Source organism: Neoarius graeffei, chromosome 4, assembly GCF_027579695.1.
Source record: "Neoarius graeffei isolate fNeoGra1 chromosome 4, fNeoGra1.pri, whole genome shotgun sequence".
Lineage (NCBI taxonomy): Eukaryota > Metazoa > Chordata > Actinopteri > Siluriformes > Ariidae > Neoarius > Neoarius graeffei.
In genome coordinates, this window is record NC_083572.1 from 21791422 (window position 1) to 21818171 (window position 26750).

The 26750-nt window shown below is 41.4% G+C and overlaps 1 protein-coding gene across 5 annotated transcripts in view; it reads right to left on the minus strand.

Annotated features, from left to right (window-relative positions):
• The window catches only part of st6gal2b (ST6 beta-galactosamide alpha-2,6-sialyltranferase 2b), a 57404-nt gene that overhangs the window by 22636 nt on the left and 8018 nt on the right, over nucleotides 1-26750 (minus strand). Inside the window, exon 1 of one of the 5 annotated variants that reach the window (XM_060919001.1) lies at nucleotides 1671-2300. The exons of the other annotated variants lie outside the window; for them this stretch is intronic. The gene's annotated coding sequence lies outside the window, so the exon portion shown is untranslated. Of the gene's footprint in view, nucleotides 1-1670; nucleotides 2301-26750 lie in introns of those variants that run through there. 5 annotated transcript variants of the gene reach the window in all.

Below are 26750 nucleotides of genomic sequence, written 5' to 3' on the forward strand. Positions count from 1 at the left end.
TCAAATCTTCCTGTCTTATAATGTCTACCAGTGTATGTGAGTTTTGAAATTTTTTTTGTAATTATATCTAATTTAGATTATTGGCTTTTTGGGCTGCCATTTGTTTTGTATTTTTTTGTTTGTTTTCCTGAATGTAGGGCTTTGTTTTCAGACCTTTCTTCTAGCACATCCTCATACTGTAAAGCCTTAACTCATTTCTTACAGCCCTGTTTTGTGGATGTTTACCAGTTACAGTCTCTTCTGAAAGTATTGGAATACAAGGCCATTTTTTTGGTTTTGCTAGACACTGAAGACATTTGTGTTTGAGATCAAAAGATAAATATGAGATGATAGATCAGAATATCAGCTTTCATTTCCTGGTATTTAGAAAATATCTAGTTTGTTAAACAACTTAAAATATGGCACCTTTCGTAGCAGACTACCTAATGGCAGTGTGTTTTGGGTCTATGTCTTGATGCATAATGAATTTCCTCCCAATTAGATTGGATACATTTCTCTATAAATTGGCAGAGCAAATGTTCCTGTAGATTTATGAATTTATTCTGCTTCTACCATCATGAGTTACATCATCAATAAAGATTAATAAACCTGTTCCAGAAGCAGCCATGCAAGCCCAAGCCATGACACTACCTCCACCAGACTTGACCAATTGACCAATTCATTATGGATCAAGACATAGACCCAAAACTGCCATTAGGTAGTCTGCTACAAAAGGTGCCATATTTTTAAGTTGTTTAACAAACTAGATATTTTCTAAATACCAGGAAATGAAAGCTGATATTCTGATCTGTCATCTCATATTTATCTTTTGATCTCAAACACTTGAGGTCTTCAGTGTCTAGCAAAACCAAAAAAAATGGCCTTGTATTCCAATACTTTCAGAAGAGACTGTAACTGGTAAACATCCACAAAACAGGGATGTAAGAAATGAGTTAAGGCTTACAGTATGAGGATGTGCTAGAAGAAAGGTCTGAAAACAAAGCCCTACATTCAGAAAAACAAACAAACAAACAAACAAACAAACAAACAAACAAAAAAAATGGCAGCCTAAAAAGCCAATAATCTAAATTAGATATAATTACAAAAAAAACAACAACAAAGCTTATTTGTTTTGGATCATAAGCAGATCCTTTCTTTCTTCAAAAAAATGGCCTTGTATTCCAATACTTTCAGAAGAGACTGTAACTGGTAAACATCCACAAAACAGGGATGTAAGAAATGAGTTAAGGCTTACAGTATGAGGATGTGCTAGAAGAAAGGTCTGAAAACAAAGCCCTACATTCAGAAAAACAAACAAACAAAAAAAAACAAATGGCAGCCTAAAAAGCCAATAATCTAAATTAGATATAATTACAAAAAAAACAACAACAAAGCTTATTAGTTTTGGATCATGAGCAGATCCTTTCTTTCTTCATACTTTGGCCTTTCCATCATTTTTGTAGAGCATAATCTTTGTTCCAGAACTTGTCTCATATCTGTGTATTTCTTTGCTTATTCCAATGTGGTATTCTGGGGACTGTGTATCACCCCACTTTATATCTAGGCTACTTCACCCCAATACTTTATCTACAACAACAACTCTGAAGAAGCAACTTAGTTGTGGCTATGAAAGGCCAGATCACACCAAAAAAAAAAAAAAAATTATGAAGGGCCTTTTGTCATGGTCCTACCTGTGGGCTTTTCTCTTGAGGTAACATCTCCACTCACTTCCTCTTATTAACTTCCAGTGGCTGTCATTGGCTGTTGCCGATCACCTGCTCCCCCCCCCGTGTGTATTTAAGCTGCAGTCCTCCCAAGCTTCTGTGTCAGATCGTCTGCAACTTCCAGTGTGATAACCTGCTCTGTGTTCCTACTACTCTGACTCCTGATGATATTCTGTTCCGTCTGCTCTCCAGCCCCGGTAACCTGATCTGCCTTCTGTCCTGTTGACTCTGCCTCTTGCCTGCCTCTGCTGTACCTTCGCCTGATCTCCAGCCTGCCCAGCCCTGCTGCTCGCCTGCCTCTTCATCAGCCCGGTGTGAGCAGCCCTGCCTGGAGCCCTACTCTCCAGCCCCGGTAACCTGACCCTGCATTTCTGTCCCCTATCTTGCTATCTGATCTGTGACTGTGTTCCAGCCTGCTCCCTAACTCTAGCCTGCTGAGGGACTACTGCTGGGAGATTGCCTGAAACCCAAGTGCTGTCAGCCTACAGCTACACCTCTCTGACAACGCCTGATCCTGTCTGATCTCTGCTGCTAAGCAGGGTCAGTACTTGGATGGGAGACCTCAGACGTCACCAGCCATCCCTGCCTCTCAGTCCTCCTGCCACTGAACTTCACACACACACATTCTCCCAACTCCCTTTTCCCCTGTTATTAATAAACTGTGGTTTGAGTGCATTTGATCTCCTCTCCTGTCTGGTCCCTGACACCTTTAAGTCATATACCTTAAGGTTTTATTTTAATTGCTCTTAAAGTCAAACAAAACCCAAAAATAAACACTGTTTGCCAATCACGGTGTGTATGTTAACTGCTTCAGTGATCAGGCTTATTTTTGGAGCCAAATACTTAACACTCCGGCATCTTTACGGTTGTTTACAACAGTTTAGAAGTGATGTATCCACTAAGTCTCAGCTTCAGTGAGTCATGTGGCAAGTAAGTGATGTCAGAATCTCGGAGAGAGTAAGATGGCAGTACCCAGGGACACTGTTTTTCTTTTAAAATAAAAATCTGTAGGCAGTATAGAGGTACAGATATGAACAACTGAACACTTGAACATGTCTTGTATGGATATTATCTGTCAGTATAAAGGAGTTTATTCTTTGGATTTTGTTTGATTTTTAGGATTTTGCATCCTAAAACACACCCATCAATGAGCTACACCCTATACCATATACACATTAGGTTTTTGCTGAATATCCCATTCCAGATTTGGTCAACAGTTGCTGTTATAATAACCTTCACTCTTCTAGGAAGGTTTTCCAATAGATTTTGAAGCATGCCTCTGGGCATTTGTCCATTCAGCCTTAAGAGAGCATTAGTGATGTTGGGTGAGGAGGCCTGGTGTGCAGTCAGCATTTGAATTCATTCCAAAGGTGTTCATCAATGGGGCACACCAACCTTGACAAAGCAAGTCTTCGTGGACCTCACTTGTGCATTGGGGCATTGTCATGTAGGAACACATTTGGGCCCCATAGTTCCAGTGAAAGGAAATCTTAATGCTACAAAATGCAAAGACATCCTATACAATTGCGTGCTTCTAACTTTCTGGCAGATGTTTGGTGAAGACCCACATATGGGTGTGATGTTCAGGTGGCCACATACTTTTGTCCATATAGTGTACATAAAAATCTAATCAAATTAATTATAAATAACATTACCATGTAATTTACTTTTACTTACTATTGATTTATTTGTTTACTTTTGCCACAGTGGTGTAGTGGTTAGCGATGTCGCTTCACAGCAAGAAGGTCTGGGTTCGAGCCCCGTGGCCGGCGAGGGCCTTTCTGTGCGGAGCTTGCATGTTGTCCGCGTGGGTTTCCTCCAGGTGTTCCGGTTTCCCCCACAGTCCAAAGACCGCGTTGGTAGTGGAAAAGCGGCAGTAGTCTGCAATCATTCATGCAATCTTTTTGACCCTGTGAATGTGTTCATGTCGCATATTACGACCCCTGCAACCACATAAAACATATATATGCCATATTGTGTGCCAACTCTTCCAACCATATGGTGAATAGAGTCGCTTGCATAAATCTAAAAAGTTCAGGTTCAGGATTTTTTTTTGCTTTAATCCCTGTGTAAGTGAAATGTATTTGTGTCACTCCTAAAATGTCACCATGCTGCACTACATACAGTTCTTAAATGTAAGGGGAGGCGCCCCCCACAATTTTGATTGGAAATTGTGACATGCTTAACCTGATTTGTACACTGTTTATAATGCATTCAAACTCAGCTTCTTTTATTATGTTTGTGCAGTTCTGCGCCATGTTAGCACCTGCTTCACTGATCACAAAGATACTACAGATATAAAACACCTCAATTTTGCACCTTGTCTTTGCATGCACTATGATCACAAAAATAGTGTGCTGTCAGATTACATAATTAAAATACAGTATATTAGCAATATTACTCCATAACCCTTGAAAAAAAAAACATGAAAGCGAGGTCACAATGCTTCCACCACGTTTGTTAAACTGGATTCTTACCTACAGGGCCATAACCAGAATCAACATTTTAGTGATATCCACAGAAATGTCACCCCACTCATACAGCACAATATCAAATATATTCTTGCTCATTTCTACTCTTTGTTATGTTACCATTCAGGTTAGCCTTTTCACTGGGGAAAACAGTGCCAAAGGAGGTTTGAACTATGTATTGTGGAAAGAAAGGACATCTTTGAGCCACATGCACATTGAGACCTGGAAATAACTCCTGGAACCATTCCCATTAAATTATCTTGGAGTTTAAGTGTTAATTATTTAGCAGATGGAACTAGAACAGCTGTTAACTTCATAGATGAAGCAATGACTAAATTGTTGAATGCTTCTGCTGTCACTCTCACAAGCTCCCAAAATATCAAGGCTCCTGAAATGTCATCTTGCACACTGAAACTCTCATTCATGATAACCGAATCTCTCCAAAACCTTAGTGATCTATATTCACCCTGGATGACTACTAATGATTTATGGATTTCTTGGAAAGAAGGTGAGCTAATATCCTGAAGTTCTCAATGTTTCAAAAACTGTCTGTCTTTCTCTGCCCTGTCACTTGTTAGATTAACAATCTCCCCTTACGGATGCAAGGGAGAGCTGGTATGACACAAGCTGCAGACAAAGCCAAATCGTGACTCAGGAATCATAGTCAGGAAATGGGTGGAGGTTGGTCGATCAGCAAACTGGGCAGATGAGATGACAAAGTAGGAAGTAAACAAATGTCTTTAACAGAAAGTCAGTTAGAAAACAAACAGCTTGGTAACATCAGGTATGGGACACAGAACAATACTTCGCAAGGCATGTTTGTGACTGCTGAGCTTATATAGGGAAGGTGATTGCACGATAATTGGAGACAGGTGATGTAGTTAAAACTCTGGTGACAGGGGGTGCCGTGTATCATGGGAAGTGTAGTACAGAGAGTGGCCATGTTTGGAGGCTGCTCCGAACTCAGGTTTTCAGTGCTGTTACTGACAGGAACACCACTCCAAGGAGCGCCCTCTGGGAGCAACCTCTTTCCTTGGTGCAGGTTTTTCAGGGTGCTGGCTGTGGAATTCTTGAGTGAGGAGGGGGTCTAAGATGTCCTTGGATCTGACCCAACTACATTCTGCTGGGCTGTAACCCTCCCAGTCGACCAAGTACTTGAGTTGTCCCTGTCTGCGGCAGGAATTGAGGATCTTATTGACCTGGTAGATGGGCTCACTTTTGATGTCTGGGGAGGGTGTTTCTTGGGTGGGTGTGTCTGAGGCTAGAGGACCTTGGATAGCAGGTTTGAGGCATCTTGCTGTAAGGGGGAAGCTCAAGCCTGTAAGAGACCTCGTTGATTTTGCGTAAAACTCTGAACGGACTGATGAATCTGGCTTGTAATTTCTTGCAGGAGTTGGGAGCTCTGAGGTTCTTCGTGGAAACCCATACTCTGTCACCTGGGGCATACTCTAGAGTGGTGCTTCTGTGCTTGTTGGCATAGTGTTTGTACTTCATATTAACATCTTCCATTCTTTGATGTACCTCCTCCCATATCTGTTGACTCCTCTGGAACCAGGAGTCTACGGCCAGAATCTGTGTAGGAGTATCATCCCATAGGGAAAAAATGGGAGTTGGTATCTGAGTACACACTGGAATGGGGTTAGCTGAGTGGCTGAATGTCTGAAAGAATTCTGTGCATACTCGGCCCATGGAAGGAATTGTGCCCAATCCTTCTGGGTCCACATGCAGTATACGTGGAGGAAGCAGCTCACTTCTTGATTTGCTTGTTCTGCTTGGCCGTTGGACTGTGGGTGATATCCAGAGGTGAGGCTAATTGACACTTCCAGCCTGTCCATGAAATGTGACCATAACCATGATATGAACTGGGGGCCCTGGTCCCTGACAATGTCTTCAGGAATACCATAGTAGCAGAAAATGCGATTGAATAGTTCGGCAGTTTCAAATGCAGTGGGAAGACCTGGTAGTGGGATGAGTCTGAGTGTCTTAGAGAACCTATCAATGATGACCAGGATGACAGTGTTGCCTTAAGACTGGGGTAGGTCAGTGATGAAATCAAGGGTGATATGTGACCAGGGCCACTGGGGTACTGGGAGAGGACATAGTTTACCAGCAGGGAGAGCTCTGGGAACCTTGGCTTGGGCACAGACAGAGCATGAGGAGACATAATGGTTGACGTGTGAGATCATGTTTTTCCACCAGTACTTGTGTTGGAAGAGCTGGTAAGTGCAATGGCTGCTGGGCTGTCTGGTGGCAGGAGAGGAGTGTGTCCAGGTGATTAGTTTGCCTCCAAGTCTGGGTGGAACATGCAGAAGTCCCAGAGGGCAGTTTTCCGGTGGGCTTGTGGGCTGTGCCTGTCTGATCTCTCTGTCGATGTCCCAGGTTATGGCTTGCAGAAAGCATTCGGGCAGTAGGATAGTGGTAGGTTCAGACAGGTGAGATAAGGATGTGTAGATTTTGGAGAGAGCATCAGCCTTGGTGTTTCTGGAACCTGGGCGATAGGAAATGGTGAGCTGAAGTCAGGTGAAGAACAGGGCCCATCTGGCCTGACAGGGGTTCAAATGCTTCAGTGTCCTTAAGTATTCCAAGTTCTTATGATCAGTCAGGATCGTGAATGGGTGCACTGCGCCTTCCAACCAGTGCCTCCACTCCTCAAGGGGCAGCTTGACAACCGAGAGCTCTTGATTACCAATGTCATAGTTTCTCTCGGTGGGTGTGAGCTTCTTAGAGTAGAACGCAGTGGGGTGCAACTTGGGTCATTCTCCAAGACACTGTGACAGAACTCCTCCTACTCCTGTTTCTGATGCGTCCATCTACACTGGTTTGGAAGGATCTCGGTGCTGAAGTATGGGGGCTGTGGTGAAAGCGGTTATCAGCTGGTTGAAAGCCTGATTGGCTGCAGGACTCCAGTGGAGGTGATGAGGTCTGTTTTTCAGGAGACTGGTGAGAGGGGCTGCGATGGTGGTGCTGAACCCGCAGATGAAGCAGCGGTAGAAGTTGGCAAACCCTAGAAAGCACTGCAACTCCTTGACTGAAGTAGGAGTGGGCCATGATGTCATGGCTATGACCTTGGCTTGGTCCATGCTCACCCCCCAAGCTGATAATATTGCTCAGGAACGAGATCTGGCTGGCATGAAACTCACATTTTTCTGCCTTAATATACAGGTGATTCTGGAGCAGGTGAGAGATCACTGATCTGACATGCTCGTGGTGGATATACTCATCTGTAGAGTAGATCAAGATGTCGTCAATGTAGGCAATAATGAACCTCCCCAACAAGTCCCTGAGCACGTCATTGATGAGGCACTGGAAGACACTGGGAGCAAAAGTAAGGCCATAAGGCATGGCAAAATATTTGAAGTCGCCCGTGGTAGTGTTAAATGCAGTTTCCCACTCATCACCCTCATGAATCCTGACCAGGGTGTAGATGCTGCGAAGGTCTATTTTTGAGAATATCTTAGCAGGTCTGAGTTGTTCTAAGGCTGAAGGTACCAGTGGATATGGGTACTTTACTGGGATCTGGTTTAGGCCTCAATAGTCTAGACATGGCTGGAGACCCTATCCTTTCTTTTCGATGAAGAAGAACCCTGCCAAGGACGGAGATGTTGAATGCCTAATGTACCCCTGCTGCAGAGCTTCTTGTACATACTCCTCCTTAGGAGTTACAAGGTTCATGTTAAGAGAGGGAGCAGGAGATAGTTGTAATGAGGGTCACTTTTGGATGAGGTGATCTAGATGGATGGCCAGGTCAATGAGAGAGTTCAGGGAGAGATGTTCGTTATGGCATACCAGCTCACTGAGCACCTCTGGATGCAAACCTTGGTGAAACATAGCTTTTAAGCCTGGCTCGTTCCAGCCACTACTGGCAGCTAAGGCGTGGAAGTCCAATGCATACTCTGTGATACGCTTTCTCCCAGTAAGATTGTCAATAGACTCTCTCAAACCTCTATTCCCTCAGGTTGATGGTCAAAGACTCATGAACAGCTTCAGAAAACAGTCATAAGAAGTAGTGTGTTTGCCCCCATGCATCCAAACTGTGCTTGCCCACTGGAGAGCTTTACCGATGAGAAGATTGATGAACTGGGAGATCTTATGTTCATCAGTTGCTCCTGTGAGTGACGAAAAATACAAAGAACATTGAAGAAAGAGTCCCTTGCAGTTGGAAACTTCCCTGGAATATTTTTCAGGCAGAGGAATGCTTCGAGGTGCACCTGCAGGTGATGAGCGGTGTGTGAGGACAGCCTGCAACACCACAGCAGTGAGCTGTGACATCCTGGTGTTGAGATTGTGACTCATCTGCTGGTGCTCTTCTAACAGAGTGCGTTGATTGCAGTCTGCTTTGCCTCCTCTGCTGCATGCATGGATGGCAAAGTATTCTGTCAGATTGCAGGCACTTACGGATGCAGATGCAGGGAAGAGTGGGTAAGGCGCAAACTGCAGACAAAGCCAAATTGTGAATCAGGAATCATAGTCAGGAAACAGGCGGAAGTCGGTTGATCAGCAAACAGAGCAGTACAGGGCAGATGAGACAACAAAGTAGGAAGTAAACATAAACAGTGGTCTTTAACCCTCTGGGGTCTGAGGGTATCTTCTGGCACTCTAATGATTTTGGAATGCTCTGATTTTATCATCAATTTCAACAAATCTAATCAATATTTTCAAAGTCATATGACTTTTTTGTATTCAGCACAAGTTCAGCTACAATAATATCTCTATGGTATGTATGTCATGATTTGTACTTTTAAAAAAAATAACAGATAAATGAAGATGTTGTACAAAACAGTTTTAGAACTGTGTTGGAATGTGTGAAAAAACATGACCTTGGCCATTCTGTTGAACCATTTTGGTCACTTGAAGTGATTCTGTTCAGGCTTAGGAATGGATCAAGTACAAAAACTTGAGGCCAAGTTTACATTAGACCGTATCTGTCTCGTTTTCTTTGCGGATCTGTTTACATTAAAACGCCGGGAAACGGGAATCCGCCAGGGTCCACGTATTCATTAGACCGTATCTGTCTCGTTTTCTTTGCGGATCTGTTTACATTAAAACGCCGGGAAACGGGAATCCGCCAGGGTCCACGTATTCAATCCAGATCGTGTCTGGTCCAGTGCTGTGTAAACATTGAGAATACACGGATACGCTGTGCTGAGCTCTAGCTGGCGTCGTCATTGGACAACGTCACTGTGACATCCACCTTCCTGATTCGCTGGCGTTGGTCATGTGACGCGACTGCTGAAAAACGGCGCAGACTTCCGCCTTGTATCACCTTTCATTAAAGAGTATAAAAGTATGAAAATACTGCAAATACTGCCCATTGTGTAGTTATGATTGTCTTTAGGCTTGCCATCCTTCCACTTGCAAGTGGTAAGTGACGCGCATGCCCAACATGCACTGAGATCACACACACAGCGGCTCAGTCCCAAATCACTGCTCGTGCGCTCCACTCACGCGCTCTGTGAGCTGCGCAGGGCCAGAGTGCGCACCCTCCAGAGGGCACTCGCTGTTCAGGGCGGAGTGATTTGGAGCGCAGGATGCCTGAGGAGCCGAGTGTATCCGTGTATTGGCGTTGCTGTGTGCACGCGAATCGTGTATTGGCGTTGCTGTGTGCACACTAATCGTTTTAAAAACGTTAATCTGATGATCCGCTGATACGGTCTAATGTAAACCCCACCTAAATCTGCTCCATTGATTTTGGACAATTAACTGGGCATCAAAAAATGTATGTCCTATTGTTTTGGGATAAAGGGTTGGCAGTGGGAGGGGTATTCAATGAGAAGGGTAAAAAAATGTACATTCATTCAATGAGGAGAATGAAAACCCCTCCCACTGTTATCTCTTAATCCTATCAGATTAACTCTTAATCCCATCAGGTCAAGTCACAATGGGTAATGTTTTTTCACACATTCCAAAAACTGATTTTTACAACAGCTTAATTTGTCTGGCATTTGACTTTATTCTGGTATTTGACTCTATTCAGTGTGTCTTGAAATTAACTATTGTACTATTTTACTCAGTTCAGAGCCACAACCTACTCTGTTAATCTGTTACACAATTACTCTGTAATTTTGCTCCCACTCCAACTCCAAATTTTACTCTCTAAACTCAAAATAGAGCAAAATTAACTATTTTAAGGAAAATACTTTTAACCCTGGAAAACTGCTCAGTCATTTTTCCTGGATGTGCACTACAGTGCATGCATATCATCCGATCTGCTCATTAGAAATAGAAGAAATATTTACACTTACTCCAGTTGATCTTGGGCTGGATTGAGTCAAACCTACTGTGCAAACAACCAGCATGATTGGAGTCACTGCCTTCCATGGGCAGTGTACACAGAACTCACTGACGCATTCATCCAAAGGTTTCACTCCCTTCTAGTGATTTACTTGAGCATCACCCAGGCCTATTCCCCTGGTCTGCAGAACCTTTCAACGCCATAGCATCAACAAATGAATAAAGACAAGTGAACAACATGGAAAGTCGGATATGTGTGACTGCAAAGAGCTAGCATCAGACAAAAGCAACAAGCAGACCAATACTGCTGCCTTTACCCTCAACTGCAGACAGTGTGTCTGTCTTTCTACTGTATTTTAAAACTCTTCCTCATTGGTCTTTTCTATTTCATGCTCTCAACACATGAAAGAGATATTATTTCATTTGTCAGTTTGTGTGAGTTCTGAGCCACTGCTATTCTGATTTTTTTTTTTCTTGTGCATGACCTTGCCTCTCGTGTTTTTTTTTGTTTTGTTTTCTTTAAACCATCTTGGATTACCCTCTTATTAAGTTTTTTCTGAATGTATACCTGCCATTGCCTGTATTTACTGACCAAAAATGTACGCTCTGGGACGTCGTGGCTCAGGTGGATAAGGTGCCATGCCATAAATCCGGGGACCCGGATTCGATTCTGACCCGAGGTCATTTCCCGATCCCTCCCCATCTCTCTCTCCTGCTCATTTCCTGTCTCTACACTGTCCTATCCAATAAAGGTGAAAAAAGCCAAAAAAAAAATCTTAAAAAAAAAATGTTGGCTCTGTCTGTTGAATTGTATTTTTACCTCTGCCAACTTTGTTGGAAGAGGTTATGTTTTTGCCTCTGTTTGTTTGTTTGTCTTTTCCCAACATAACTCAGAGTAGTGAATGGATTTTGATCAAGTTTTGAAGAAAGGCGAGCCAAGGAAAATTGGGCTAATCAAAAAGGGCCCAGGAAAAATTGATTAGCTTTTGATGCAAATCCAGATATGTATGTGGATCCAGGATTTTTATTAATTTATTTTTTGCTTTTCTCACCATAACTCAAAGTAGTGAATGGATTTTGATGAAAATTGGTGTACAGCTTTACTTTTATCCTTGGTTCAAGTGATTTTGATTTTAATGTTTATATGTGTCTTGGTGGAGGAATGCATGCTACTGAGTGCCCTTCTAGTTGTGTATGGATCCTCACCACCCTTCTGAGTGTCATCTGTTCATGTTATACTTACATTCTTCCATAAACTGTTTTAACTCATGTTAGACTTTGTAACATCTCATCTCATTATCTCTAGCCGCTTTATCCTGTTCTACAGGGTCGCAGGCAAGCTGGGGCCTATCCCAGCTGACTATGGGTGAAAGGCGGGGTACACTCTGGACAAGTCGCCAGGTCATCACAGGGCTGACACATAGACACAGATAACCATTCACACTCACATTCACACCTACGGTCAATTTAGAGTCACCAGTTAACCTAACCTGCATGTCTTTGGACTGCGGGGGAAACCGGAGCACCCGGAGGAAACCCATGCAGACACGGGGAGAACATGCAAACTTCGCACAGAAAGGCCCTCGCCGGCCACGGGGCTCGAACCCGGACCTTCTTGCTGTGAGGCGACAGCGCTAACCACTACACCACCATGCCGCCACTTTGTAACATTAGTGAGTTAAATATTTTTTGGTTTAGAGTTATCACTCACTTTTTCTGTGTTTATACTGTATAACATGACTACGGTAACCTACTGTGAATGAGCAACTGCCACTAATTTACATATTTCTAATTACTCTTTATTTTTACATGTATCTCTGCACTTTTTCATATATCAGCAAAGTTCTGTGTGCTTTATGGGTGTCTCAATCAAAAAGGAACTTTTGTGTGTATGTGCAGAATAAAACTAGAGAGAACAGTCACACTGTTATTGTGACTGTCAAATGTCTACTCCATGATTACTGAAAAAGCATATATTAAGAATGCTATGTTGCCTGCAACTAACACAAGATGCATCAGCTAACGTTACTGTATATAGCAATCTTATTTGGCTAGAAATGTTACAAATAGTTTGCATTTTACAAACTGTCAATTGCCACTCACATTAGAAGTAAATCAAAGTTTTTCCACACAGTTGGCTACATTCTGTGACCATATTCTCAGGATGTTGCTGTTTTTATAATGAACTTGACAATTTCAGATGCTATGTGGGAAGTAAAACAAAACAAAACAAAAAAAATCCACCACCGACAAACAACCCTTCCAAAACTACAGAGGAGTTGTCCTCATAGCAATAGTTACAGTCCTAGGAAAGATTAAGATTAAAACATAAATAAAAACATTTTGGCAAAATATAATGATATTTTTATAAAAAAAGATATTGAAGTATTGGGAGGAAAAAACTCAATTTTGGTAAAAACCCAATTTTTAGTCTTTTTTTTTTTCAGAATTCGCAGTAGGCTCTGGCAGGTTTGACCAGGCCACATGATTTGTACTCTAACTTGTTCTTAAATGGGCTTAAACTACATCAGGCACAGAATTAAAAAGGAAAAAAGAAAGATAGCAATTGTCACTTACTGTCATGAATCAGACCAGTGTCTACTTCCTTCAACATGCCTTTGGAAAATGAGTATTCTGGTAAGGAAATGCATACTAGCTTTTCCAGTGACCTGAAACAAATAGACTACCTTTGTATTGTACAAACACACAATTCTGCAAGGGCAGATAAACGTTTCGGCCTTTGGCCTTCTTCAGTGTCATAAAAAACTACATACGGTAGTGCTGTGGGCTTGGTCTTATATATACAAAATTGTGAATTCTATACACTTCAAAATAAAAGACAAAGATAAAAATAAACTATTAATTACAAAATGTAATAATTAAATATTATTAAAAAGAATGCGATTTTTAGATTTATATTCTTTTCGCTTGTTTAACCCATAAGGGGCTAAAGTAAACAATTGCGACATCCAGTACGCTTCCCTATTTAGAAGCACGTTGTCTAAACTATCTTGAGCAGCGTTAACTATTGTTTCTATACAAATTAATTCAAAATCATTCAAATTATGGGGAGACTGATTAAAATGTTTGGCTACTTCGCATGTTTTTTTGTTGTTTTTCATACTAGATTTATGGTTACGAAAACGTACTTTAAACTCTTTAGTACAAGAGCCAACATATTGGAGATTACATTTACGGCAAGTTGCTAAATATATTGTATTGCGGGAAGTACAAGAAAGATGTTGACGAATTTTGTATTTCCTTCCGGTTACGGAGCTGACAAAAAATTTTGACTCAGCGAAAAAGTTATTACATAAATCGCATTTTTTGTTACACCTAAAGCAACCTTGTTCACGCCCTTGATTATTGACTTCCGTGTCACCACGCTTGAGTTTAGAAGGCGCCAGAATATCCTTAAGATTTTTAGGCCTTCTAAAAGCCGAAATAATACTACCCTCCGGAAATACTTCTTGCATGAAAGTAGAGAAATGCAAAAAGCTGAGATTGTTCCGCAAAATCTTACCGATATCCGGAAGATTAGGATTAAAGTCAGTAACCAAGGGCGTAACCTTACGCTCAAGCTTAATTGCCCCAGGCTTAAGTAACTCACTCCTAGGGAGAGAAGCTACTTGACCAAATTTACCAGAAGCCAGGTTAGGGTCATAACCTTGATCTACTAAATACTTCTTGTATTCTGAATTTCTGCGGTTAAGAAAGCCCTCATTAGAACAGTTGCGTTTGAGACACAACGCAACGCTATTGAGGTATTTCACCTGACGTCACAGGGTCACGTGACGCCCCGGTGTCCGCCATTTTGGACGGCAAGCTAGCTAATGTCAACAACAGTAGCTGGTATGTTACTGTAGCAATGTTTACGTTCAGTCATTTGAATGACTGTTAAAACCTTTCAGTCTCAAGTTTTTCCTTTACTGGATTTACTAGTTTACTGAGCCAGCCAGCCCCGGAGCGCTAGCTAGCCGGCCAGCCAGCCCCGGAGCGCTAGCTAGCTAGCGCCAGCCAGCCAGCCCCGGAGCGCTAGCTAGCGCCAGCCAGCCAGCCCCGGAGCGCTAGCTAGCTAGCGCCAGCCAGCCAGCCCCGGAGCGCTAGCTAGCGCCAGCCAGCCAGCCCCAGAGCGCTAGCTAGCTAGCGCCAGCCAGCCAGCCCCGGAGCGCTAGCTAGCTAGCGCCAGCCAGCCAGCCCCGGAGCGCTAGCTAGCTAGCGCCAGCCAGCCAGCCCCGGAGCGCTAGCTAGCTAGCGCCAGCCAGCCAGCCCCGGAGCGCTAGCTAGCTAGCGCCAGCCAGCCAGCCCCGGAGCGCGCTCAGTAAACTAGTAAATACAGTAAAGGAAAAACTTATAACGGGCCATGTCTCAACAGACTAAGAAGTTATTTCAATGACATTTAATAACATTTTGTTTATCCTGAGGACCGAAAGTAAATGAAAATGTGAACAAATCTTAGCTGTCAGTGAACAATCCTGGTGGAAGCAGGTAAATGTCATTCTCTAAGCCTGCTAACCTCAATTTTTGCAAATACCTCTCCCTCTGCTCGCCCTGTAAATGCCCTACGTCGCTGGATAGTGAAGGTGTTTTCTGCATCTCGCTCCTTTTTCTTTTATGTTTTTCGTTTGTCGCCTTCCTCGCATTCAAACTGATTCGAGCCGTGCCGTCCAAAATGGCAGCATCACATGACTTGGTCACGTGAGTGAAATACCTCAATAGGGGATGGCGCGCTTGCAATGCTCAGGGTGACAACTAGTGGGGAGAAGATAAAGGTGACTGTCGGTAGGTTTCGAATAGACATCTGTCTGAACGAAACCATCAACTAGGTGCAGGGTCAGGTCTAATGCGTTGAGCTTTTGCTCAGAAAAAAACAATTCAAATTTGATGGTAGGGTACAACCCGTTAATGTATTCTGTAAATTCATGTAATTTATCCTGACTGTGCACCCAGATGTCGACTATGTCATCTCTATAACGCAGCCAAAGCAAGGGTTTGATCGCGTAACCATTTTTAGCTAGGTTATCGATCTCACCCATAGCTATATCCGCATAGCTGCAGGCGTTCTTGCGGCCCATAGCAGTACCCATGCATTGCAAAAAATTAAACTGGCCAAATTGTGAGTTATTGTGTAAAAGGCAAATTTCTACTGCTTCCAAGAGGCATTCCGTAGAGGGCTGCAGGACTGTTCTAGAATCAAGGGCTTTCTTAACCGCAGTTAAACCTAATGTATTGTCTATATTGGGGAACATAGAAATTACATCCTATGATACTAGTAGGGTGTCTGAGGGAAAAGGAGCCGCCTTATTGATATTTTCAATTTTGTTAAGCAAATTAGTAGTATCCTTAACAAATGATGGTAGCCCTTGGGCAAGAGGCTTCAAATGGAACTCGATAAAGGCAGATAGTCTCTCTCTATAGCCGTGCCACAGCACGAAGTAATAAGACGTAGTGGGTTATCTGGTTTATGGGTTTTAACATTACCAAAGGCCACACCTGGTTTGGCCTTGATGTCTATAACCCACTGGACTATATCAAGACTAATCTGGCCTTCACCGAGCCATAGGATCGAAATTAAGCTCCTTATAACGAAGGGGATTCTGTAATTGTCCCAGCATCTTACTAGAGTATTCAGACTTATTAAGCATTACAAACCTAGAACCTTTATCTTGTATCCGAATAATTCTATGGTTTGCTCCTCCTACTCAAGCGAGTAGGACACTTTTTGCTTTGCTCCTGCTTGAACTCCTCTTTTCTGCTTTTTTCACTATTTCTCTATTTTTTCTTATTTGCTTTCTTTTTACTTACATTCAACAAGATAACCTAGAAGTTAGACAAAGCAACTGACACAGAAGACTGGATTATAGCAAAATGGGGAAACCAAGGAACTCTAGTAACAAATGGACTGAGCTTGAAAAAAGAATTTCTAGCCTGGAATCTGTGATTAATGCCCGTCTATTAAGGATTGAAGGGAGTCCAGCAGCCAATACTGCTAAAGGGAATGCGGGGAATGTTCAGCATCTGAATGATGGGAACTTGGATGAATCGGTTGACTTCACAAAGCAAAATGTGAGTACTGATTGCTGGAAAAGACAAGGTGCTAGACCCAAAAACAAAAGGGCATTAACTTCAACTCCATTGCGGTCTGATGCCGTCAAACCTACAGTCTATGAATACCACCGGGCTGAAAACTACAGATATACACAGCCCATTACACTCCAGAACAGATTTCAGTGCCTTACAGACATGGAACCAGTAGTTCCTAGAAAGTGGCAGAATTTGAATAACAAAAATAAAGCTCGCAGTAGAGGTAGAAAGCAGCCGCCAACACCTGTTAATCCTACAACCCTTGTTGTGGGTGATTTCACTGTGGAAAATATTGGAGGAGAGTCCATGGTTGTGTGCTGTTTTCCTTACGCTTCCATCTCAGAGACTACAGACAACATTTCAAAAATGCTGTCAAACTACAAATCAATTAAACATATTATTGTGCATGTTGGAGCAAATGATGTTTTCAGGGAACAGCTCACTGTGAGGAAATCTTTCAAAGACCTTTTTTCTGCCCTAAACGGACTTGGAATGCCTTTTTTTTTTTTATCAGTGGTCCATTACCAGGATCTGTGATCGGCAATTACGGGTTTTCCCGACTGCTCAGTCTCAACACATGGCTTGCAAAGACATGTTTTTCCTCTGGCATTAATTTTATTGACAACTTTAACCTTTTCTGGAAACACAAAGCCTTTTTCAGCCCAAATAGCACAGAACTCAGCTGGACTGGTGCCAAAGTCTTGGCAGACCATTATCAACACTCTGTCCACCATTCCATGCCGACCTTGGGTACACTCTCTGATAAGCGCTCTGTAGCTGCACTGAAAGGAGCTAACAACACTGATACGAACTCTGTTTGGGTACAAACTGAACCTTCCAGGGACATCAACAAAGGCTCAAAAACAATACGGAAACACACTGCTGAGGTTCAAACTCAGCAGGCAGAAATCAAAATCTGCAGGCAGAAAGAAGCGGGACTAACGCTCACTCTGATGGATTCAAGCAAAACTCCTTGTCCCCAACAAAGGCAACTAAGCCCCCAGCAACTAAGCCCCCAGCAACTACAGAGGATCATGCTGACTCATCTGCCCCCAATACAGTTCAGGAAAATGATCAGAGGGTGGATCTATCACCACACACATCCCCGTCACTTTCCAAGGCTAGCAACATGATATCTGAGCTAACGGGTAAGCTGGCAGAACTATCGGAAAGACAATCAGATAAACAAGCATCACCACAACCTCCTGAGACTGGCAATAGGCAATCACCAACAACAGCAGTGGATGTAACCCCAAGCCCCTCTGTATCTCCTTCACCCCCCAGACTGCGTTTTCCTGAGAAAATGGAGAGACTATTGTCTTTAAGCCGAGTGTCTTTGGCAAGCCCAAGAGGACACTCAAGTACTGTACACAGAGCTGTCTCATGGTCAGGCCTTGTGTACCCCAAAATCTCTAATGGTATATCCAACTGCCACAGCACCCAAGAAACAGAGGGCACCACCTCCCCCTGTGATTACAGATAAGACTCAAGGACCATGAGCACAGCTACAGTTCACCAGCAGCAGTGAAGACCTTCATGTTGGAACGAACTGATATAATCTGGGTCCAGATGGTAGTTTTGAAAATAAGCTGGGACCCACGATGTACTTTTCTATTCCTGTGCTAACAAGAAGGAGAGATGTTCTTATTCATCCTATCAATGGGGTAAACTCGTCAAATCTCCTTCCAGTTCCAAAACAACCACAGAACGCTTCTGTGGAAATTATCCCCACATTCACTGTAAAACTAGCTCTTCAGAATGTAAGATCACTTAATAAGCCTTTTTTAATTAATGACTTCATTGGTACACACAAACTGGATTTTATGCTTCTTACTGAAACTTGGCTTGAACAATCAAGTAGCTCTATTACTCTTATTGAAGCAACTCCCCCACTCTTTGATTTCATGAGTGTTGGAAGAGCCAATAAACGGGGAGGAGGAATAGCAAATATATACAAGGCATGTTTTCAGTACAAACGGACAACTCTTGGTGATTTTACATCTTTTGAATACCTAAGTGCAATCCTAAAATGTTCTTCTAACATATTAGTGTTGACTATTTACAGACCACCAAGACTTTCTGCACCACTGTTCCTAGAGGAGTTTGGGGAACTGTTGTCAAATATTTGTTTAGAGTTTGACAATCATATTATTTCTGGGGATTTTAATTTCCATGTTGATAATCCAGATAACACGTATGCAAATGAATTTCTTACACTGATTGATGCCTTCAACCTAACACAACATGTACAAGGGCCAACACACTCCCATGGCCACACCCTCGACCTTGTCATCACTAAGGGTCTTAATGTATCTACTAGTGTCATGGACCTGGGTATATCTGATCATTTCTGTGTTTTCTTTGATGTTTCCATTTCCCCTCACTTTCAAAACAAGTCTGTGACTGTAAAAAAGAGGGTAATTACCAATGGCACAGCAGCTCTTTTTGAGCAGGCACTCTCAGAACTCCCATGTCAATCTTCAGATTGTGCAGATGATCTAATGGAAATTTTTAATTCAAGAATGAATCATATTATGGATGCTATTGCTCCTTTAAAAACCAAAAGAGTCATAGACAAAGGAAAAGCACCCTGGAAACTAAATCCAACAGTTAAAATGTTAAAGAGGGAATGTAGAAAGTCTGAAAGAAAATGGCGTAAATCTAAACTCCAGATTCATTATCAAATCTACAAAGGGATGTTATGTAAATACAACTTAGAAATTTCTAAAGCAAGACAGTCTTTTTTTTGCTGACATTATTAATAGGAATATCAACAATGCCGGCGGCATGGTGGTGTAGTGGTTAGCGCTGTCGCCTCACAGCAAGAAGGTCCTGGGTTCGAGCCCCGGGGCCGGCGAGGGCCTTTCTGTGCGGAGTTTGCATGTTCTCCCCGTGTCCGCGTGGGTTTCCTCCGGGTGCTCCGGTTTCCCCCACAGTCCAAAGACATGCAGGTTAGGTTAACGGGTGACTCTAAATTGACCGTAGGTGTGAATGTGAGTATGAATGGTTGTCTGTGTCTATGTGTCAGCCCTGTGATGACCTGGCGACTTGTCCAGGGTGTACCCCGCCTTTCGCCCGTAGTCAGCTGGGATAGGCTCCAGCTTGCCTGCGACCCTGTAGAAGGATAAAGCGGCTAGAGATAATGTGATGTGATGTGATGTGATCAACAATGCCCGTGTGCTATTTTCTACAGTTGAAAAGCTAACAAACCCATCAAAACAAATGCCTTCTGAATTTCTCTCAGTTAACACATGCAACGGCTTTGCATCTTTTTTCAAAGGAAAGATTGATAAAATATGTATGAATATAGCCACACAGGTGCAAACACTTCAAAATCTGGAACCATTGGATAACGAGAGAGGGGGTCGTAATACAATGTCAACATTTAGTTTAATTGATGTTGAGACTCTGAGAAAAACAGTACAAAGTCTCAGCTCCTCCACATATGAACTGGACATTTTACCTACAGTCTTTTTCAAATCTGTTCTTCACCTAATATCAGACGAGGTACTTCAGATTATCAACACCTCCTTACGAACTGGCATGTTTCCCTCATCTCTGAAAAAAGCGGTTGTAAAACCCCTACTGAAAAAGAATAACCTGGATGTCTCAGTACTCAACAACTACAGGCCCATATCCAATTTGCCATTCGTTGGTAAAATAATTGAAAAAATTGTTTTTAATCAATTAACTGCCTTCCTGACATTAAACGGATGTTTTGATAAGTTTCAGTCAGGTTTTCGTGCCAATCATAGCACTGAAACAGCTCTTACTAAAGTCATGAATGACCTACGTCTTAATTCTGATGCTGGTAAAACATCAGTCTTGGTGCTTTTAGACTTAAGTGCTGCATTTGACACGGTAGATCATTCCATACTGTTACATCGACTGGAGCATTGGGTTGGATTTACTGGTATAGTAATCAACTGGTTAAAATCTTACGTACAACAAAGATTTTTTTTATGTGGCCATTGGAGGCCACAGTTCATCACCTGTGTCCTTGAACTGTGGGGTTCCCCAGGGCTCAATCCTGGGACCATTACTATTCAACCTTTATATGCTCCCACTTGGACAAATTATTAAGAATAACTCAATAAACTTCCATAGCTATGCAGATGACACTCAGCTTTACTTAGCTATGTCACCTAATGACTATGCCCCTTTTGAGTCTCTTCATAGATGCATTGACCAAATTAACAAATGGATGTCTCACAATTTTCTTCAGCTGAACGCAGATAAAACTGAAGCAATTATATTTGGCAAAAAGGAGGAAAGGCTTAGGATTGCCACTGTTCTTGAAACTAAGGGGCTTAAAGCAAAGGATACTGTCAAAAACCTTGGTGTCCTTATTGACAGCGAACTTAACTTCAACAGTCATATGAAAGTGTATAAAAAAAGTCTGCATTCTATCACCTAAAAAACATTTCTGAACTCAGGGGTCTCATGTCAAAACATGATCTAGAAAAACTTATTCATGCTTTCATCTCCAGTAGGGTTGATTACTGCAATAGCCTTTTCACAGGTCTTCCAAAAAAGACCATCAAAGAGCTTCAACTAATCCAAAATGCAGCAGCAAGGGTTCTTACAAGAACAAAAAGGGTAGTCCATATCACTCCAATCCTAAGGTCTCTGCACTGGCTCCCAGTGAGCTATAGAATTGACTTTAAAGCACTACTTCTTCTATTTAAAATATTAAATGGGATGGGACCCAGCTACCTACTGGATATGTTTCAATTATATGCACCAACTAGGTCTCTAAGCTCACAAGAGAAAAACTTGCTAGTAATACCAGCTGTCAAAACGAAGTGTGGTGAAGCAGCCTTTAGTTGCTATGCTGCTAAGCTTTGGAACCAACTTCCAGATGATATCAAAAATGCTCCTACTGCTGTTAGTTTTAAATCCAGGCTCAAGACAAAGCTGTTTTCAGATGCTTTCACTTGATTAATTTTTACCTAAGTAATTAATTTCCTTTAACATAATTTCTTTTAATTTTGATTTTAATGATTTTACTTTCTTTATTTTAATTTCTTTTTAATCTTGGATTTTAATGATTTTACTTTTACTTTAATTCTTTATTACTGTGATCCTCGTAGATTTTGTCTGCGGGACGATTTTTGGTGATCCTTGTAGATTTTGTCTGCGGGACGATTTTATTTGGTGATCCTCGTAGATTGTGTCTGCGGGACGATTTTTGGTGATCCTCGTGGAAGAGCCACGGGAAGAGCGCGCTTTATGTGATCCTCGTAGATTTTGTCTGCGGGACGATTTTTGGTGATCCTCGTAGATTTTGTCTGCGGGACGATTTTATTTGGTGATCCTCGTAGATTTTCTCTGCGGGACGATTTTTGGTGATCCTCGTGGAAGAGCCACGGGAAGAGCGCGCTTTATGAGTTAAACCCATAATAATAATTAATCTCGAGGCTGATTCCTTTTTTGAACTTTTATTTCATTTTATTATTTTATTTCTACTATTGTTTAATTCTTATTATTTTTCTTCCCCAATTATTTTATGTAATTTTATTTTCTATTGTTTACTCTTCTGCTTTTACTTCTGTAAAGCACATTGAACTGCCACTGTGTATGAAATGTGCTATATAAATAAACTTGGGGCGGCACGGTGGTGTAGTGGTTAGCGCTGTCGCCTCACAGCAAGAAGGTCCTGGGTTCGAGCCCCGGGGCCGGCGAGGGCCTTTCTGTGTGGAGTTTGCATGTTCTCCCCGTGTCCGCGTGGGTTTCCTCCGGGTGCTCCGGTTTCCCCCACAGTCCAAAGACATGCAGGTTAAGTTAACTGGTGACTCTAAATTGACCGTAGGTGTGAATGTGAGTGTGAATGGTTGTCTGTGTCTATGTGTCAGCCCTGTGATGACCTGGCGACTTGTCCAGGGTGTACCCCACCTTTCGCCCATAGTCAGCTGGGATAGGCTCCAGCTTGCCTGCGACCCTGTAGAAGGATAAAGCGGCTAGAGATAATGAGATGAGATAAATAAACTTGCCTTGCCTATGGTTATCCAATTTGAGTTCCTTTAGCGCTAATCGCTCTCCCTTAGATAGACTGTCCTTTGGTTTTCTAAAGTTCTTAGGATTAAATATACCTTCCTTGACTTTAGCAAGGAAGAGTTCCAGCTCAGGATGACTGGAGATAGGTGGATTCCACGTGCTCTTCTTGGGAACTGGGAACTCCTTAGTGTGAACATCCTCAGGGTCTGCACTTTCCTTTTCTTTATTGTGGAAGAACACTTTCAGCCTCATCCTCCTTTCAAAGTTATCCCAGTCCTCCTGGACCTTGAGCCAGTTAACATCCTTCGGAGTAGGGCAGAATGCTGGACCCTTTCGTAACAACTTCGCTTGTTCTTCTGTCAGCGGCTTCCCACTCAAGTTAATTACTTCCAAATCCAATTTGCCTTTCGACCCCGACTCAAGAGTAGCACTCCTGTCCTGTGCTGAGGTCTGCATGATAGAACCCCCCTGCTCGCTTCTTCGGTCTCAGTCTGAAACGTCAAGCCTTTCTCTTCGTTCCACAGCCAGTTCCACGTAACCTTCCACCCTCATCCAAAATTGTAGTTATATGTTTAAATGAAATAGCTTTAGCCAATTTGGTTTTCTCCTTATTCCTCAGATCGTCCTGTAACTTCCGAATCTTGATACGAATCCCATGCCAAATACTGAGTGCTGTGTTGTAGTCGATGCTCTGAAAAGCTTCTTTTCGCATCTCTTGCAGTAGGCTCTGTAGTCTTGAAACTTCTATCTTGACTGTGCCCCAAACCTCATGGAGAATAATGCTGGATGACTGAAAAGTCTGCTGTTCACAAAATTGCTTTAAGCGCTCATCATGGCAAACCAAATTAAGGTTGCAGCGCATTAAAAGTCCTGAAGGAACAATGTTCCTAGAAATACAATCTTGCAAGAACCGTAGATGGTGTTGATATCTAGCAAGTTTAGCCCACATATTTTCTAGCTTTCTAAAAAGTGGATAATTTGACGACATGGTTGGATCGATAGCGATTCCACGGCGATGATGAGTAGAATAATTATGTATAAAGTAGAGTAAAAAGTCTGTCAGCCAACAACCAGTCTGTCCAAAAGGATCCAAAGGATACCACGGGTCCCAGCAGTGTAGATATAGATAATGTAGAATAGAAACATTTCACTCTGACACCCAACTTTTGAACATTATTAAAAATTTATTCTCGACAAACGTTTCGGCCTTCTTCAGTGTCGTAAAAAACTACATAGTGCTGTGGGCTTGGTCTTATATATACAAAATTGTGAATTCTATACACTTCAAAATAAAAGACAAAGACAAAAATAAACTATTAATTACAAAATTTAATAATTAAATATTATTAAAAAGAATGCGATTTTTAGATTTATATTCTTTTCGCTTGTTTAACCCATAAGGGGCTAAAGTAAACAATTGCGACATCCAGTACGCTTCCCTGTTTAGAAGCACGTTGTCTAAACTATCTTGAGCAGCGTTAACTATTGTTTCTATACAAATGAATTCAAAATCATTCAAATTATGGGGAGACTGATTAAAATGTTTGGCTACTTCGCATGTTTTTTTGTTTTTCATACTAGATTTATGGTTACGAAAACGTACTTTAAACTCTGTAGTACAAGAGCCAACATATTGGAGATTACATTTACGGCAAGTTACTAAATATATTGTATTGCGGGAAGTACAAGAAAGATGTTGACGAATTTTGTATTTCCTTCCGGTTACGGAGCTGACAAAAAAATTTGACTCAGCGAAAAAGTTATTACATAAATAACTTTGCAAAAAAACATGCGAAGTAGCCAAACATTTTAATCAGTCTCCCCATAATATGAATGATTTTGAATTCATTTGTATAGAAACAGTAGTTAACGCTGCTCAAGATAGTTTAGACGTGCTTCTAAATAGGGAAGCGTACTGGATGTCGCAATTGTTTACTTTAGCCCCTTATGGGTTAAACAAGCGAAAAGAATATAAATCTAAAAATTGCATTCTTTTTAATAATATTTAATTATTACATTTTGTAATTAATAATAGTTTATTTTTGTCTCTGTCTTTTATTTTGAAGTGTATAGAATTCACAATTTTGCATATACCGGTATAAGACCAAGCCCACAGCACTATGTAGTTTTTTTACGACACTGAAGAAGGCCGAAGGCCGAAATGTTTGTCGAGAATAAATTTTTAATAATGTTCAAAAGTTGGGTGTCAGAGTGAATGTTTCTATTCTACATTATCTATATCTACACTGCTGGGACCCATGGTATCCTTTTGGACAGACTGGTTGTTGGCTGACAGAGACTTTTTACTATATATATATATATATATATATATATATATATATATATATATATATATATATATATATATATATATATATATATATATATATATGAGTGAGTGATTCCACGCTTATGGGTACTGAAATGGGGACATGAACTTATTTTTAAAAATTCACCTAAAACCATTTCTTTTTTTTACCATCAGGTCACAAAACATGTAATCTTTAATGAATGATATGTTAAAAGATAACTTTAATTTTCTGAGATGTAATAAAAACATATTTATATGCCAAAGTCAGAACGTAACAGAAGTGTTGTGGACATATATATTCTCAAGTTTAACAATGTAGAATTACTTTTTGAAACATAGGAAGGTGATGTTTTAGCAAATATAATTTATAAACATGTGTAGTAGAATAAACATACACATTCTTTCAATAAGATTAACATGGTATATAGCTAGATTGTAATTAATTTGTAACAGACGCGAGATGGACAGTCGTAACAGAAGTAATGTAACAGACATCATTTTGGAACTCATAGGCTTGACTTTGGCATATAAATGTTTTTATTACATCTCAGAAAATTAAAGTTATCTTTTACCATATCATTCATTAAAGATTACATGTTTTGTGACCTGATGGTAAAAAAAGAAATGGTTTTAGGTGAATAAGTTCATGTCCCCATTTCAGTACCCATAAGCGTGGAATCACTCATATATAATATAAAAAACTCACACAAAGTTTATTTCTATAGCACTTTTAAAGGATATGGGACATGAAACATAAAAGCACGCTATATCAGTTTCTTTCCATTAAAAATATGAATTAATTGCATCAACAAATACAAAATCATCTATTAAATTCAGCAAAATCGTTATATTCGTGATGATTATATGGCATTTCTGCTCGACTTCCGATATGCATTTTTTGCAACTGGAAGAGCCGCTGTCACGTGATCATGCGTCACAAAAACTTTCGGGCACAGCACAAGCGGGTAGATGAATGGAGAAGTGGATGACAAGAAAATTGTTTTTATAGTCTTTAAAGTACATTGGACATCATACATTGGACATCATGGTGTATTGTGCTGCTTATGGTTGCAATAATTCCAATGGGAAATGCCCTGGAGTAAGTTTTTTTGCATTCCCCAAGGACCCGAAGCTGAGGAAAGTGTGGGCTCACCTGCACATGTGCAGTAGGCTTCGCGCATGCGCAGTAGGCTTGGTAGGACAACTTTACAGAACACCTGTTGAAAAAAACTTTGCCCCTACTGCTTCCCACAAACTGTATTCGGACCATTTCACTGAGGATTCTTTCAACATTAATACTCAGGTACTGAGCGATATTAATTCATGAAACAGGAAGCATAAGGATGAGAAAAAAAAAAACAGTTCAAATCGGGAAGCCGCGCACACCTGCGCCAGGCTGCACAAATGGGCGCAGCTTCCCGACCCAAACCGCCTCTCTCTCATCCTTACACTTCATGCCTCATGCTCCATGAACCAACATCGCTATTTTTTTTTTAAAAATCGTATCTGCGCGATTCAGCCGTGAAAAAGGCGGCATCCGCCGAAAGGCGCGCTGTTTGCATCCCTGCACGGAGGCCAGGGGACAGGGCAGGAATATTTTTGTTGATATGAGTGATCCGGTGCGATTTCGCGATCCCCCTGTTGAAGACCTCTGCGCTAAGCGACTGAAAGCCGAGGTAAGGATTAGTATTATAATTTTGGGTGTATCAATTATTGATTATCATAATTCTGACTCGTTTCGCCATTTTGAATGTTTTCATCTCGGACTCTGGAAGCATTGTATCTCAATCAATCTCGAAAAATATCAGCAAAAAAAAAAACTAGCTTGCAACGGACTTTAGCTAGATCTATGATGAACTTTCAATGTATGATACAAAAATAATACTTCTTTCAACAGATCATTAGCCTTTGAGCAGAATTGTTTTTAACTTACCAGGAAGTGTTATCCAGCCG